This window comes from Poromitra crassiceps (assembly GCF_964638095.1).
Source record: "Poromitra crassiceps genome assembly, chromosome: 3".
Taxonomy (NCBI): Eukaryota; Metazoa; Chordata; class Actinopteri; order Beryciformes; family Melamphaidae; genus Poromitra; species Poromitra crassiceps.
In genome coordinates this window covers 38,126,812-38,144,064 of record NC_139625.1, presented here as the reverse complement: position 1 = coordinate 38,144,064, position 17,253 = coordinate 38,126,812, and positions in this window count along the sequence as shown.

Sequence of the window (17,253 nt, the reverse complement as noted above, 5' to 3'; positions counted from 1 at the left end):
GTCATGCTGAGTTTCTGAAGGCTAGAGCAAAGGGGAGAAATATCCTCCTTGATAAACTAGTTATGTGTCTCTGCATATGCAAATATGCATTTGTGAGATGTCTTATTACTAATAACTCATAGCATTAATTATGTGTATGCAATTATAGCTTATAGCTTATTGATTAGGAAATGCCAATGGAACTTCAATTTTCTACAACAATCCACCCAATTGTTATGTTTATCAACTATAACAAAATAATAACAAAATTTAAGTTCACTATTCAAATGCTAAGTTGTATCTGTACTTAATGTGGGCCGGGCTGGGGGGGTTTGAAACATAGAAAACATTTTTAAAAACACAGAATGTTTTGATCATTATGCAGTGCATTGCAGCGCAGAATATCAGCTCGATCGTAGTGTATCACAGCATTTCCAGCATTTTGCAGCATCTCCATGCCTGTTGGAAGAGAAAAAAATCTTAGTGATACTATAACAAATATTACGTCACCACTGCGGCTATAATAGGAGCGGGCCAGCTAATGTTAACTCTATATGGTTCAATGCAAACAGTCTAATTAATGTCATTATATATATGATGCATTGAACACTGTACTGTACTTGGCTTGTTTCCAAGTCACACTTAAATCTTTTCACCTTTGTAAAAAAACTTCAATTTTTTTTTTTTTTTTTTATGTATGTATACATAATTTTCCAGTTTCACCTTATTCAAACCCTTCCTGTAAAAGGATTCATTTTAAGTAAAATATTTTCAAAGTATTCACAACAGGAACAATATTATAGCCTTATTTATTTACTTGTTCCTGGTGTTGTTGTTGTAATTGTTGTTGTTTAAAACTATTTAACAGCCCAACTCCATCGCAGTGGTTTCTCTCTAAAACACTTAATTTAATTTAAAATTTAAAATAGAAAGAATTTTCGTTACCTCTACAAAACTACTAGTTTACTAAATTAGGTCAAGTAGACCTTCTCTTGAACTTAAGGCACACTGGCTGTTTGGCCTGTCTTAGATCCGTATTTATAAACATTAACTTGTTCTCATGTGAAGGTTACTCTGTGACGGATTCAACCTGTAACTATAAATATTATTTGACTCTGTGTGTCTGTATTTTAGACAAAATAATTTCATTACCAGTTATTAGTTCAATAAGTACGGCAGATAATGTTTGGGATACTCTGTGAGTAAATAGCCAATTGTTTACTTTATAATTGTTTGCAATAACCTCATAAACAAGATGGCTCCTGGAGGCTGCCTTCCAAGTTTACAGATATTCGTGGACTTGGCTTGAGTGGGTTGGATGAGTTCCCAAAAAAACTGCTTTAAGAGCTAGCTTTGGGGTTGGTCAGTCCCGACTCCCCAGACAGGCAAAATAACAATACTCTAAACGCAAACTCCAGTGTAGTCTGTCCTCAGAGGCTATTGTCTTATCTAGATACATTTGAAACATCTCACCATAGCTAAGTGTAAATTTTGCTATGTGTAGATCATACCAAAAAGTAAAAAATGTTGGTATGCACACTTTAATAATAATATTTCCTCCACCCAATGGTGGTAATAAATGTGTATTTTTCTGTTTGGGGGAGACACTGCAGGTTCAGATCACATCATACAGGAATATTCACCCTTCATCACACACAATCTTTTTCAGGGTGTGTTGACACAATAATGCCTGTAGGTGTTGCCATAGACTAGGTTGGAGTCGCATTCCAAATAGTTTTCGTTTGGCTAATGTTTTGCCGATGCTTAACCTTGTTGGAAGACTGACTGTTCCAAGGAAACATAAACAAATTCTTTCAGCCTGCTATGTTCCGAAACATTGTAAGGGGGAAATAATACTGTAGGGTACAAGTTGACTTTGGTCCCATTACATTCCTTATTCATTATTAATATAAAACATTTTTCCAATAAATGAATACTTATCACCAACATCTCTATTCAAGGGATTCATTTATAATCACATGTTGTACTGAGGACACCTGTCAATGTAAAACACTTTTTGTTTTGGTTACACATGTCTCGTTGCAGAGCCGCTGTCTTATCAATTCTGTTGCGTGTCTCTCTCTCTCGTAAAAACACTCCACTGGCCTAAGCAAAGCACTGATTTCACTATTTTACTGTGAATGTCCCATTCATATTAATGTCTCATTGATTCACATTCAAAACACTTTATATTTCAGTCTTGCATTATCTATGCACTAAGGGTGTTACAATCCTGTATTAAGAGAGAGAGAGAGCTACTGTTTTCTTTATCTTACTTGTGATCCGGCTTGCTTTTTGATCCGTTGTCTGTGTGTGTGTAAAGTAATTTTCAACACCTTACCTTTTTTTCGATGTGGGGTATCTTGGTGACAGAGGGGGTTGTTCTCCTGCTGACCAGTTCCGTCCGTGTTTGGGGTATTCCTGGAATTTACAAACTTGGTGACAGATCAATTTGTTCAAGGGACATATTGATTCTGTATTTTGGGTATACGGCTAAAATACACTAATTGCAAACTTCCTATTCAATTTTGCTCCTTTAAAATAGGCTTCTTAAGAAATTGTTTTGTTTTACAATGAAATAGCTGCTTCTTTTTGGTTGCTTGTTACATTTTGTTTGTTACACATTGTGGGAATCTCAAAAAACATATCAACCATATTGCTTGTCTTACAAAAGCATCAACTTGGTCCCGCGTTTGGACCTGTTGCTGGACTTGTTATGTCCTCTTAAAAGCCTCAACTAAGTCCTGCTTCGTTGGACCTGTTGCTGGAAAAGACCAATTTGTTCAAAAGCATCAACTTGGTCGTGCTTCCTTGGACCGTTGCTGGACCTACAGTATTTATAGATCCATATCACAAAAGCCTTTTGATAAACCCACAACATGCAAATATTTCAGATTCTTTTAAATATCAGACGACAGCTCAGTAATGAATTATGAAATTAATTCAGACTTACCCGCTCTCGTAGATATCCTGTTTGTGACGCCAACTGATAGAGAATAGAATTTCACCATTCCTCATCCGCAATATAATATACAGTATATAACAGCTTAATATAAACCAAATGAATGAAGCCAGGAGCCAGAAAGTTGTCTTATAAGAGTATATTTAAAGCCATAACATTCTCCTATAAACTGCATTATAGGAGAGACTGAATCTCAATGTACCATCTGATCAATGTACAGAGTCCAAATATTCAGTAGCGATGTCACAGTTTGACACACGCTTTATACTGTAGGCAAGGAAGGCAGAGAGAAACAGAGAGAGGAGGGGAGAGGAATGTGTGAATAGTTTGGAGTGTGCGTCAGCTCAGTCCAACTGGGAGACTGTTATCAGCAAGCGTCCCCATCTCATGGTCATTGTCATGCTGAGTTTCTGAAGGCTAGAGCAAAGGGGAGAAATATCCTCCTTGATAAACTAGTTATGTGTCTCTGCATATGCAAATATGCATTTGTGAGATGTCTTATTACTAATAACTCATAGCATTAATTATGTGTATGCAATTATAGCTTATAGCTTATTGATTAGGAAATGCCAATGGAACTTCAATTTTCTACAACACTGTGCTTGCAAAGTGACGTAACTGTTGTTCTATTTCAGGAACTCCCGACTAGACCGACAATCACTATAACAATCGTGAGCTACTCACACTGCCCTGGACCAGGCTCCAGCCTCGTCCAGAAATGGCAATCAGGCCTGGGTTATAGTGTGTCGGCTGCTTGCTCCTCCTCGGCCGGGGTCCTGGGTCACAGTGGCGGGACGTGGCTATCTCGGTCGGCTGTTGGCGGGGACGTGGCTGCCTCGGTCGGCTGCTGGCTGGCTCTGTCTGCTGTGGCTCGCTCTCCCCTCCAGTCCTTTGCATCTTCCTAATAAGGGGGAAATGCTGCCCCGCTCTGCTCGCCCATTGGCTCCCCCGTGTCCATTCCCCTGCCCCAGGTGTCTGTAGTTTGCACAATCAGCAGTCCAGGCAGAAACTCCCAAAAACACATACACTCCAAATCCAAATCCAAACCAAACCAAATTGAAACATGCAAAATAATTAAAGCAAAATGTATTAAAAAGTATGTAATATAAATGCCACATCTAAAGTAATAATAAAGGACACATCTAATAGAAATAAACCAAAATAAATAAATCAAAACAATAGGGAGTTCTCTGCCCTGTGACATATAGCCTGGGGGATGAGGGGGAGGGGAAGGTGATACATCTGGAGGGCCATCAGCCAGAGCCAGAGGGAGGGGGGGGAGAGCCGTGTGGTGGGGGCTGCTGTTTGTATGCTGCAGTCAGGAGAGTCGGGGGAGGGGGCCCCCGGGCCAGCTGCATCAAATCTATTGAAGAACAGATTCAATTCATTGGCCCGATCAACCCGCCCCCCCCCCCCCCCCCCTCCACCTTTTCTTCTTTCTTTTCTTGGCGTTCAGGATGGCCTTTATGTCTTTAGTTACCCACAGCTTGTTGTTAGGGTAACATTTTATTTCCTTTGTGGGTATGTTGCAATCCACACAGAAGTTAATGTAGTCAGTAATGCACTCTGTGATCCCATCAATATCCTCGCCATGTGGGTCACAGAGTGCCTGCCAGTCTGTCACCTCAAAACAGGTGACAGACCAAGACACGGGTCGAGTTAAAACACCAAGCAGTGTAGCCTACTGCTGTCTTTTAAACCTGGAGAATACAGTCATGTCTCTATAAATGTACCAGACATCCTGCCTTTGAAGATAAATCCCCTCTGGCCTTTGTTCCTTCAGTGGTATTGCGTACATTAGATTGAGTTGCAGAGATGATGTATGAGGTTGCTGATTTGTCACTACTTGTCTGGAACTGAAAATGTAGTAACCCCTTATAATTTTATAATCACCAACAAAACCGTACAATCCAGGAATTGACGCTTTCACTCCACCCTTGAAAGCTTCTATACCGAATTTTACATAGTCTCCACTAAATGTCACTGTTACCTACCATTCAATTTGAAAAGGCATTCACATGTCATTATTTCTGCACATGCATTCATATGGGGCCCACACCAAGGGGTTCAGTCAGTCTGGGGAATACATCACTTGAGAGAGACTCCCTGTTCCCCTAAATTATCAAGAAATACATTTTCAATACATTCAAGTGTTGTCAAGTGTTCACCTTGTGAAAGTGAAACAGACCTGTGTCTACAGACATGAGACTCAGACTTGTTTGTCTAACATACCAATAATCAACTCTCATCTCAATTTCAATTCAGCTCGGCAGCCTCCAGCAGTTTGTAGGTATTCACATCAAACGTTTGCACATTAATTGCTTAAAACTGCTGAATGTTGTAATGTATGATATGCACAACACAGTGAATCACTATAGGGAATATGAAGGATGTAAGGGCTTTTACACAGACGGCTCTTTTTTGAGTATCCGGTATATTGCAGCATCTGCTCTACTTCAGTCACCTTTGTATAGAGATTTAGCCTGACAAAACATGTGAAGTCTTGTGTGATGTACTGTACAGGAAAAGCAGTGCCATTTATTTGAAACAGCATGGCTTTCCGTCATAGGCAGTTTTCATAGAACAATGCTATTTAAATAACTCGTATAGAAGTCGATGTTCAGGGAATTTCCACATTTTTACTTTTCAATGTATGCAAAGGAAGAAATGTCTTTGTAAGAAAACGGTGTCTATAGGGAAATGGATTTGGGTTTACAGTGTTCATGGCTTAAATAGGACAGTTCATACTACCTGATTCAAATTAAACTTTCTTTAAAATAGAATACAATTCATACTGTTATTTCTGTGCCCTAGGAGAGTTTCAGTCAATGTCTATGAACTTGAGAAAACCTACTGTATGAATTTCTGATGCTCCATAGACAACAAATGGGTACTGACTTTGTACAGCAATCAGAATTTAGACCTCATTTAAGCAAAAATCTTAAGGGTCAGCCTGACCCTTAAGATTTTTGCGTGAGTTCTTCTTTGTTGATATGAAATTCCAATCATGGAAGTTTGAAACACTCGTTTGTGTTTTGCTTGCACCTGTGTTTACCCTGCCTTTTCGACACAAAATGGCCCCCGTGAGAAGGGTCTATAGAGTTCCTGATACAGCCAAACAAGTTGACATCAACCATAGTACGAAAATCATCAATGGTGCTCCATTGTGGTTCACGACTGCCCAGAGCCCTGGAATACAACAGCTTTGATCATCGACATGGGGAATAAAGAAAAAGAGACAGAGAGAGGGAGAGAGAAGAGACTATTCTCCACTCCATACAAATGATGAATCCTAACATCACTATTGCTCCTTTTCCTACCACTAGATGTCCTCAGTAAGCTTTGTTATTTTATTATTATTATTATTTTACTTGGACACTATACTCTAGCCTGGTAAACCAGCCCATCACTTGAACTCACATTACATTTGGTTCTGCGTGATGGTCTGGCCCCAAGGCCTGGGAGGGTGTTAAGCAGAAGCTGCAAAGTGGATGAGCCAATCAGCTCAGTGCCCTGTGACTGACAGCGCAAGTTGGCCAATCTAGTCTGGGCACCTTCCACCCCGCTTTTTGTCATGGGGCGTAAACCACGGAACCAGAATGAACACCGGAAGGCAGTGCGCCAAAAAACATCTGTGTTGCTGTTAGCTTGATGTCTCTTCCCTCGATTAATTGTCTGATGCAAAGCTTCTGTATTGGCTTAAAATATGTGAGATTGTGAATCCGCAATGTTTCTAAAAGAACTTCGGTACTTCCATCTTTTGTTTTGTTGTTTGCCGTTCTGATACTTGGGTCAAATTGTCAAGTTAACGTGAAAGTTGACGAGCTAGAAACGCTGCCATCCGGTCTAGGGCGGGCTCTAGGCCGGAACCGCCCACAAAATCAATTGTGGGCGGGAGCCAGGCTCTTTCTCGCCGAGAAGAGCCTGGTGACGCGAGGTTAGGCCAATCAGGAACGCCACTAGCAGTGCACTAACAAAACAGTAATGGCCGCCTCATGCCTGTCCACCTCGAGGAGTAATGTCAGCGTTTGTCTAAACAGCCATAAAGTGCAGTTATTGCAGAAGACTCAATAACAACAATTAAACAAGTACAGGAGTATCGCCGCAACCGCGGAGTTTCTCGGCGGAAAATATGTTTTTACCATTCTCCCGAGTGGATTTGGGTTTGACTGGGTCCAACGCTGATTGGCTGAAGGAGTTGTCTGTCAAGGCAAGTACACCCGCCCACTGCGATACACGGGAGAAAGCTTGGGGCCAGACCATCTTGCAGAACCAAATGAAATGTAAGTTCACGTGATGGGCTGGTTTACCAGGGTAACTATACTCTCCATTCCCGCTTAATTTATGTAAAAAAGTATCGACCAACTGCTAGTTACTAATTTTTACTATTTGGGTGACATTGCAGTCAGCCCAGTGTAGACTAACATTCTCTAACAGCAGCTGGTCGCAGGGGTTCCCAACCTTTTTTTCTTGTGACCCCACTTTGACATAGCAAAAATCTACGGACCCCAGACATTCATATTTCGGTACATCGGTAATATCATCAGTGACATCAATTATGTCACTATGCTGACGTTTTTCCACAGAATTCTGACTTTAATCTGAGAATTCTGACTTTAATCTCAGAATAATGACATTAAAATCAGATTGCTGACTTTTTTTATACAGAATTCTGACTTTAATCTGAGAATTCTGACGTTAATCTCAGAATTCAATTCTCAATCTCAGAATCCTGACATTAAAATCAGAATGCAGAATTTTTGCTGGCGTTTCTAACTTTGTTACTTTGTTTTAAGAATTCTGACTTTATTCTCAGAAACCTGACCTAAACACAGAACTCACACACGCACGCGCACACACACACACACACACACAGACATATATAATTCCAGACGACCCCACTTGTGGTCGTGACCCCCAAGGTTTTGGACCACTGGTCAAGAGCTTACTTGCAGATTGACAAGTGAATACATCATTCTCCCATTAGGGCCAGTTGAACCACCAGAGCCTCTTGGCCCTGCATCACCTCCATAACAGTGGGTGAAATAGCCATAGAGACGGTAAAGGTTGCAACAATGGGGTGGGCTGAAAAAGATAGGAAATAATGGAACTTGGATAATGTGGGGAGGGAGTATGAGGAATCTGTTGAAAAGGACTCTGCTGCATGTACAGTACAGCAACGCAAGCTCTCCTCACTCTCAAGTTTGTAATTTTAGACACTGCACATCAATCAATCAATCAATCAATCAATCCATATTTCTATTTTGTCATGTTCAATTCCCATCTGCATCAACATTACAAAATTGCAGTGGGATGGAGACATAGCTGGATTCAAATACAAATCACTTTTGTGTCATTTGTAAGGCATTTCTGCCAGATCACATCACATAGTCTATATAGCCTACAGTAGGAGTGAGAGAGCAAAAGACAAGAACCAGATTCAAACAGTTTATCTGGAATATCTTAGAGAACCTCTGGAATACCCACAAATCACTTGTTCAACTTTTTGTAACATATGTGTCACATGTTTTACAGCCAGATATATTTAAAAGAAAGAAGGATGGAGTAACTCACCTTCTACTTTAACTGGTTGATCGATGCTGCTCGTAAATCCAGAGGGATTTTATCTCCACAAGTTACAAGGTTTTTCATAATATCCAATGACATCAGATACTGTATCACCCTGTGGCTCTAGCTCTGGCTGGGTCATTTACAGGCTACATAATATGTAACCTGTAATGACCCAGCCAGAGCTAGATCCAGGAGGTGTTTTACAGAATATTATTCTGTAATACAAGACGTCAATGTATTGCTGTTGGTTATCCACTCACTGACATACCGGTATCTATCTTGTGGCTGCAATTGTCTTTGAAGAAAAACAAATGTATTGTGCACAATGTCATAAAACACAAGTTGATGAAAAAATAAGGAAAGGGCAAATTAGAAAAATAAAAAATTAAAATAGATATTGAGCGCACCAAAGGTCAGTCGCTGTCACAACACAGATAAATGAGCAAAGATAAGCACTTAATTAGCAAGACCTCTAGTCTAGATTAACTGTCACCGTATTTCTTTCATATTCCATTCACATCCTTTACATATTCCACATGTTCTTTCTTTTAAATATTCTACATGGTATACATTTCACAAGGCAAAAAAAAGAGTAGCAAAAAGGACACCTTTACTTTTGAGTGTGCAACCAGCTTTCACCTCTCTGCACATTCAACCTACTAACCATGGTTTAACCTCTGTTTATCACCAGCAGACTGCTGAGCCTGCCATTTCCTTTCCAGCAACAATCAAATGCAGTGCAATCAACTACACATTAGAGACAGAACCAGCCAAGAGCATAAATAGCATTCAAATGTCGCCTATAAAAAGACAAAGACTAAAAAAGGCCATGGAAGAACAAAATAACAGTTCCTATGAAAAAGCAAAACAATAAAAAGATTGGTTTTGAGCTTATGTTTAAAGATGTCTATGGCTTCTGCTATCCTCAGATATAGAGAGAGACTGTGTGTGTGCAGAGCCTGGGGCCATAGAAACTGCAAGCCTCCATATAACTCTGTCGTGGATTTAGGTACAACTAAAAGAACAGAGAAGGATATAGATATAGATATGTATGTATGTATGTATGTATATATATATATATATATATATATATATGTCAAATTTTGTTGTAATTTCTTACTGGGGCTAATGGGGGTGCTATTGTATTTGCTACTGGTGCTTCAGCCCCAGCAAGCACACCCTTGGTGCCGCCTATGCAGAAGGCTCTGGGTTTATTTGTGATCTTTTTTTTTTTTTTAATTAGAGGAGCCACAGAGCCAATGGTTGCCTTTAGCCTGAAACAAAAACTATGCAAATTTAAAAAGAACCCTGCGTGCCATAACAGTTAAAAGAAGCTTAATAATGGCACAATAATGATCTGAAACAACATAATCCAAAGACTCCCCAAGTGAAGATTAGATCAAGATCAAGATCAAGTGCATGTTTATGAGTGGAATCTGACTGAAATCCATAGAATGTTAAATCCATTAGAGCTGAGCATTATCTAAATGCAAAGTCACCTATGATGATAATCCTGTTAAAGATTTATTAAGAGCATATTTGAAATATCATATAGAAATAGGGGGCAATGTTAAAGTTTAAGTTCAGTGCTCAGGTTCACCTCGATGGTGGATACGGTGGGAGGAGAGAATGTTATTCATTCACTTTCCTCTCCCGGACAGGCCCAGCTGGTCCAGTGATTTGGACCAGTGACCTTCACACATTACGCATCGGTTGATATATGACCATCCATTTATCTTCAGCAAAACGACACCTTGTAAAAGAACATTTGACTGTGATGATTTAGCGATCTTTTAGCCCCAGGCTCATTCCTGATAGCGCTCCTTCAGCTCCACATTAGGTACATGCTAAAACAAGGTAGCACTGGGTGCCATCTTTGGCGCCGCAGTGACTATGTGAGGTCGCAAAAATATGCCTTCTTTGAGGATAGATTTACTCATTGGCGCCTTCCACGAGGATCCCCCCCCCCCCCAACTGACTAAACAGCTGGTATTTGATTATGGAATGCTTCCATGTGTCCCAGATGTAAGTCAATCTCCCAAGATCCATCACTGTCAGAGCAGAGGACACTGGGCCTCAGAGGCTTTGATCCATCACTGTCAGAGCACACTGATCCATCACTGTCAGAGCAGAGGACACTGGGCCTATAGGAGGCTTTGATCCATCACTGTCAGAGCAGAGGACACTGGGCCTATAGGAGGCTTTGATCCATCACTGTCAGAGCAGAGGACACTGGGCCTATAGGAGGCTTTCATTCATCACTGTCAGAGCAGAGGACACTGGGCCTATAGGAGGCTTTCATTCATCACTGTCAGAGCAGAGGACACTGGGCCTATAGGAGGCTTTCATTCATCACTGTCAGAGCAGAGGACACTGGGCCTATAGGAGGCTTTCATTCATCACTGTCAGAGCAGAGGACACTGGGCCTATAGGAGGCTTTGATCCATCACTGTCAGAGCAGAGGACACTGGGCCTATAGGAGGCTTTCATCCATCACTGTCAGAGCAGAGGACACTGGGCCTATAGGAGGCTTTCATTCATCACTGTCAGAGCAGAGGACACTGGGCCTATAGGAGGCTTTCATTCATCACTGTCAGAGCAGAGGACACTGGGCCTATAGGAGGCTTTCATCCATCACTGTCAGAGCAGAGGACACTGGGCATAGGAGGCTTTCATTCATCACTGTCAGAGCAGAGGACACTGGGCCTATAGGAGGCTTTCATCCATCACTGTCAGAGCAGAGGACACTGGGCCTATAGGAGGCTTTCATCCATCACTGTCAGAGCAGAGGACACTGGGCCTATAGGAGGCTTTCATCCATCACTGTCAGAGCAGAGGACACTGGGCCTATAAGAGGCTTTCATCCAACACTGTCAGAGGACACTGGGCCTTGGAGGCTTTTACTGTATACACATGCTGTACCGTCTTGCTGCAGCTTTCCTAGCCCCTCTGAAGTTTTACTGCTGAACAAGAGTGTGGAGGTTCTCCTGACAATGTGTGTGTGTGTGTGTGTGTGTGTGTGTGTGTGTGTGTGTGTGTGTGTGTGTGTGCGTGCGTGCGTGCGTGCGTGCGTGCGTGCGTGCGTGCGTGCGTGCGTGCGTGTGTGCATGCGTGCGTGTGTTTATGGTGTAGGGGAGAGTGGGGTAAGATGAACCAGTCGGTAAGTCTAGGCAACCATGCGCATTTGTTGTCATGTGACCATAAATTCAGGAAGCACCCATAATTTCTATCTGGCTGTGATAGAGAAGCACATGGGAGAAGTGACAAATATTTATTAACATAAAAAAAGTTTTTGATATATTTTATATGTCAGCCTGTCAGCTATAATGACTGTTATGTCAAAACAAATTTATCTATGTCTAAAAAATATGCATCATGCATGTATAAAACCATGCGAATAATTTAGCTAAAGAATAGCATGAATAGGTTGTTTGCAACTACGTGATTCCGATGACGCCAATGACATCGCTGGGGGGCAGGAGAATGGAGAAAAGCGAGTATGCAAGAGGGTTGGATGCCACACTACACTGCAGGTATCAGAATATTACAAAACATATAGGATGATCCATATAGAATGAAGAGAAGCTGCTTTTCCAGCAACTTGTCAAATGTTGCTAGTACTTTCCTATGACGTAGCCTGCTGCTGGTTGCCCGCACAGTATGATCATGGTTTGTAAACAAGCCAATGGTCAATGGTCTCACCCCGGTCGCCATCTTGACATGACATCACCTGAAAACAACCCATTGCTATGATATAGGGACTTTTTTATCTCTCTCCAAAATGACAGCTACTGTATAGGGCAAAGTGAGCCAAATGCTGTGGGGTAAATTGAGCCAGTGGTTCAACCATAGGGCACTGAAATTAAGTTGAGTCTCTCCCATCCAGTGGGAGGGGTAGGGATGGGAGGGGAGGGTGGGATAATAGAGGGAATGCACCGACGCCACGCCCCCTCCCAAACACGCCCCCTCAGCCGGACTGAGCAGCACTGAGTGTCAAATTTCCAAAACAAACGTGGCTTCCGCCAGGGGTAGTAGCGAAACCACGGCTAATATAAACGATTATCTGCTTAAATTAAAGGCAGTTGGACTCGAATGTGACCCTTACAGCTTGCCAAAGAACCAGTGGTCCATGGACGTAGACATGTGGCCAGGAATAGGGTTTCCTGACATTTATATGTAGCCTACTTAATATCGACGCCGGGGAAATACACAAACCAAAGCATGAAAGCATACAAGAGCCTGGACGCGTGGTCGTACTTCAAGGCTGGATTTGTTGGCGACATTAAATTAACGAGGACAGCAATGGATATTCTGGTTGTATGTGGAGAGGTAAATATTTATTTTATTACAACTTTTATTAAGAAAAATATAGCATACGCTGTCATTAACACACGCTAGCTTTGTTCATAGTGAACACTGACACTCATGTAACGTTAGCGTATATCTGTGCAGGTAAAACACAGCCAGAGAATGAATGAGCCCTCATTGAAACCCTGGATAGCTGCAGAGAAGACCGGGACCGTTTCATTAGCTTTCGGCAGCCTGTAAAAAGATACCTCCGACGCCTTGTTGAATCTATTTTTACAGTCAATGGCACAACAGCACTTTCCCATTTTCGTTGTTTTCTCGCGGAAGCTGAACGCTAAACACCGTGACCCGGCGGCGCCGCCTGGCTTGTTTAGACGTTTTGACACTCAACTGCAGCTGAGTGGGCGTACCCGCACTGACTGTCGCGTCCGTGACGTCACGTGCATTCCCTCTATAGTTTAGGTTTCTTCTTTCTGTTTTGGATATCATCACTACCCACATCAATGTGTTTAAATGTATGGACATATGAATATGATGCAGGCGGGTTTGTGCGTATGATTTAATTCACTGTCAAGAAACAAAATAAAAACTTGGTCACAAAAAAAGGCTAAGTCTCTGAAGTATTTTTTTTTTATTTCAATGTAGTGTTACACAACTTTTTAGTCTATCATAGGCTACAGTATGTTAAAAATGTAAGAAAATCCATCATGCCAGAAGCCTACAAGAGAAAAACCAACTGTGGCTCAACACCCCTTGAAGAGATGGAGAGAGCAGTCATTGATGTCAAGGGTGTAAAATGAATCAGTTGCAAAAGACAGAAATATTGACAGGTCAACTCTGCAGAGGTGCATATGAAATGAGGTAAAGGAAGTAAAAAACCATAAGCCCAATTTACCCCTAACCCGGGGCAAGTTAAGCCACAGGAACACTTTTTTTAGAAGTCGTATTTTCAGGGCCCTTTGTTATGAATGCATTCTTCTAACTTCAATTGATAGGAGACACCCTAAATCAAGGCTAGATGTTTTCATTGTGTTTCTGACTGATTGTTCCTTGCCTTGAGGACAACATAAGTAAAAATTGGCTGATCTTACTCCCCTCTCCTTATGTTAATCGGCATCTCCTTGTAACATTGGCCTACATAACTGCACCAGATGCTGCAGAACAACTGCATGGGTTAATTGTGTGACTTGGCCCGGCTCCCAGCCTTTGTCCTGATGAGGAAAACATCCCAGAACGTTAGAGGAGAATGTTTTCCCCGCCAACAGGACATTTACACTTTAACATGTCCACTGCCTGTTTGTGGCTGGGCCAGCCCCTGTTCCTTGATGGAGCGATTTGTTTGCTACTTTTCAGGTATGTTTGACATCATTTAAGTGGATAGCATGGTGAGGATGAGATAGCATGGTGAGGATGAGAAATGTGAGGGCTTTGACAAAGGCAAGTTTTGTTGTATCCTGTTCAATGTGTGAGTGGTTCAGATTTCCCTGTGGGAAAGTGAAGGGGAAGAGAGCTAGTGTGGACTGAGCATCTGCGCTACACTGGAAGATTAGAGCACTTAATAGAACACTTAATGCTATAATTGGGAATGGGGCTAACGAGCAATGACCTGTGAAACCAGGAGTGGAGTGTAATTGGTTGCCTTTCGCAGGCACCGCCTCACCGTCCATCCACTGGACCCTGGCAGTGATGTCATATCCTGGAGATGTGTTTTTCTAGTTTTGGCACAGTGCGACCGTCCAAGGCGCCTTAACAAGCCCCAGGGCGGAAGTTCGACCCCTCTCTCTCTCACACACACTCACAGATTCTCAATCCATCTAACAGTACCCGCTCTGCTGCTAATCTCCTGACCCCATTGTCACCTCTGTTATATCGCAGCCTGGAACAAACTGGGAAGGCTATCAAGGCCAACCACCGAGAGGAGGACAGAATATACACTGTTTGGCTTCAGAGCAGACATAATATGGGTTTGAGTTTGAATATCTCTCATGTGTACAAGAACTGATAGACTAAACTAAAGTGACAACAGCTCATTCCACTTTTACTTCAAGCATAAATGCCTTTACATAGGACTAATGAATAAAATAAAATTGAATGTTTCTACTCATAAAGACCATAACACAATCATGGGGCATACTTCGCATAATACGCATGGCTTTAATTTTGCCATTACAGTGCCACAAATGGCCTATGAGTGTCCAGAGTGTCGTCCTTTTTGAAGTGAGATTAATAAACATTATCCTCTCCTCTCAGTGGATTTTGAGCGTTGGGACTTGACTGAGGAGTGTGTGGAAGCGCCTGTATTTTCAGGTATCCATGACACATTCAATTTTAAGACTGAGTTGACAAGTCATGTCATGTTTTTCTTCTGCAGTGGAAAGATATTTCCCCCAATATCGAGCTGCTTTAGATACTGTCAAGTCCAGGTTGTACAAAAAAACAGGAATTCTCCTTTAACATTTAGATTTAACATTTAGATTTAGATTTAGATTTAGATTTAAGATTTAAGATTGAGATGTAAGGCTGATTGGTGTGTTTTTTTGTCAGACCTGTAATGCCTACTGTAGCTTTAATATTTGCATTTAAGATTTAACCTTTGATATTTCAAGATTTCTAATTAATATTTTTTTAACAAGAAAACTATGACAAGCTTTATGGCAAGGTGGACACTCCACCCTAACCACCCCTCAAATCCTGACTCTCTAACACCTTGCTGTCCCTAGCTACGGCCCCTTTTCCCTAGACCCCCCACCCCCGTCCTTGCCCCTCCTCCCCCCACCCACATCCCCCTAGCCATTCCCCCTACCCACCTCTCGAATCCTGACTCTCTACCACCTTCCTATCCCTAACTATGGCCCCTTTTTCCTCGCCCCCTCCCACCACCCACATCCCCCTAGCCACTCCCCTTACCCACCCATCAAACCCCAACTCTCTACCACCTTCCTATTCTACTGTATACAGCCCATTTTCCCTAACCTTCTCCCCGTCATTCCCCCCCCCCCCCACTACCACCACCACCCACATCCCCCTAGCCACTCCCCTTACCCACCCATCGAATTCCAACTCTCTACCACCTTCCTATCCTATTGTATACACTAGCCTTCTCCCCATCCTTACCCCCCCCACCACCACCCACATCCCCCTAGCCACTCCTGAGTCACCTCCCATGAGTGACTGAGTGACTGTATCCTGCCTTTGCCATGACCCCTGGGCCTGCTGGCCCAGCGCCGTGGGAACAAGTGACTTAAAAAAAACAATTCACACCACTTTTTTAAATGTTGTTTGGAGCTAAAGTAATGGGACGGGGTCACCCCCTGACAGACATTATCCTACCTCTCCCCGCACCATATGTCACTTTAAATGTTTATATTTTGCACTTTATACTTTGTGAATGTTTTTCTGTATTGCTTCCTATTGCTTTGTATTGCTGTGACCGCTGCGCTGCATACTTGCCCTTAGTCAAATTCCTTGTTTGTAATCTATTACTGTGGCTATTAAAGTGAATCTTGAAATCTTAAATGTGCCGAAATGTTCTGTTAATTTCAGTGTGCGCCACTTTACATAGGCTATTGGAACTAAAAATAAGTCATGAATGACTGAGTCAGAGGTGATGGAAAGGCAGTTTTACATCTTCTATAAAGAATGTTACATTTTTCATAAGCTAACCAACCAACTGCAGAGATGGCAACTCAGTCATCAATGGATAACAGCTGCTGCGCTGTAGTCATGTCACTACCGGTAGTTCTGTGTGAACTAGTTTCTACTTGCTTTTCTCTCAGGTCTCACAAAGGACTGCAACGTGCAATCATATTTTAATTTGCACCAATGGTGATTGACTGCTCTCTCAAGCACTCTTGATTAGAGAGCTACAAGAGGTGAAACAAGCTTTCAGATATGCCTTTCACATCTAGTCCAGCCCCGTCACAAGCGCACAATAGGTGCTCAGTCCTTTTTGGACTGCATGACAGCAATCAGGCAAGAGGGAGTCACGTGTTCCAGCTTCTCAGTTACTTTTGCAATAGCCTAATGTAATTTCTTCTGCAAATTCTGGACGAAGATCTGTGCAAAAAAGAAAGAAAAAGCAGTATAGATTCCAGCATTCACAGTGCACAATAGCAGTATCAGCTGAAAAAGGTGAAAAATTCTTTAAAAATGATTTAAAAAACATATAAGCAATGTATATAACAATGAGAGCAGTATGCGAGTATAAAAGAGACCCTGTGTCAAAATGTACACTATATGTATATAGCAAAAATGTGCTTGTATTCAGAGTAATGGGCCTTCAGGGAGTCATAGGCTATGAACAGAAGAGTTTACGGAGAGAGAAGAATGAGCTTTATGTGCCAAAAATATAGACTGGCTCTTCCTCACTTAGAACTTTGATAACTCGTCATTTCTTGGTGTCCTGTTGCAACACGTTTTTGGATGGAAAACTA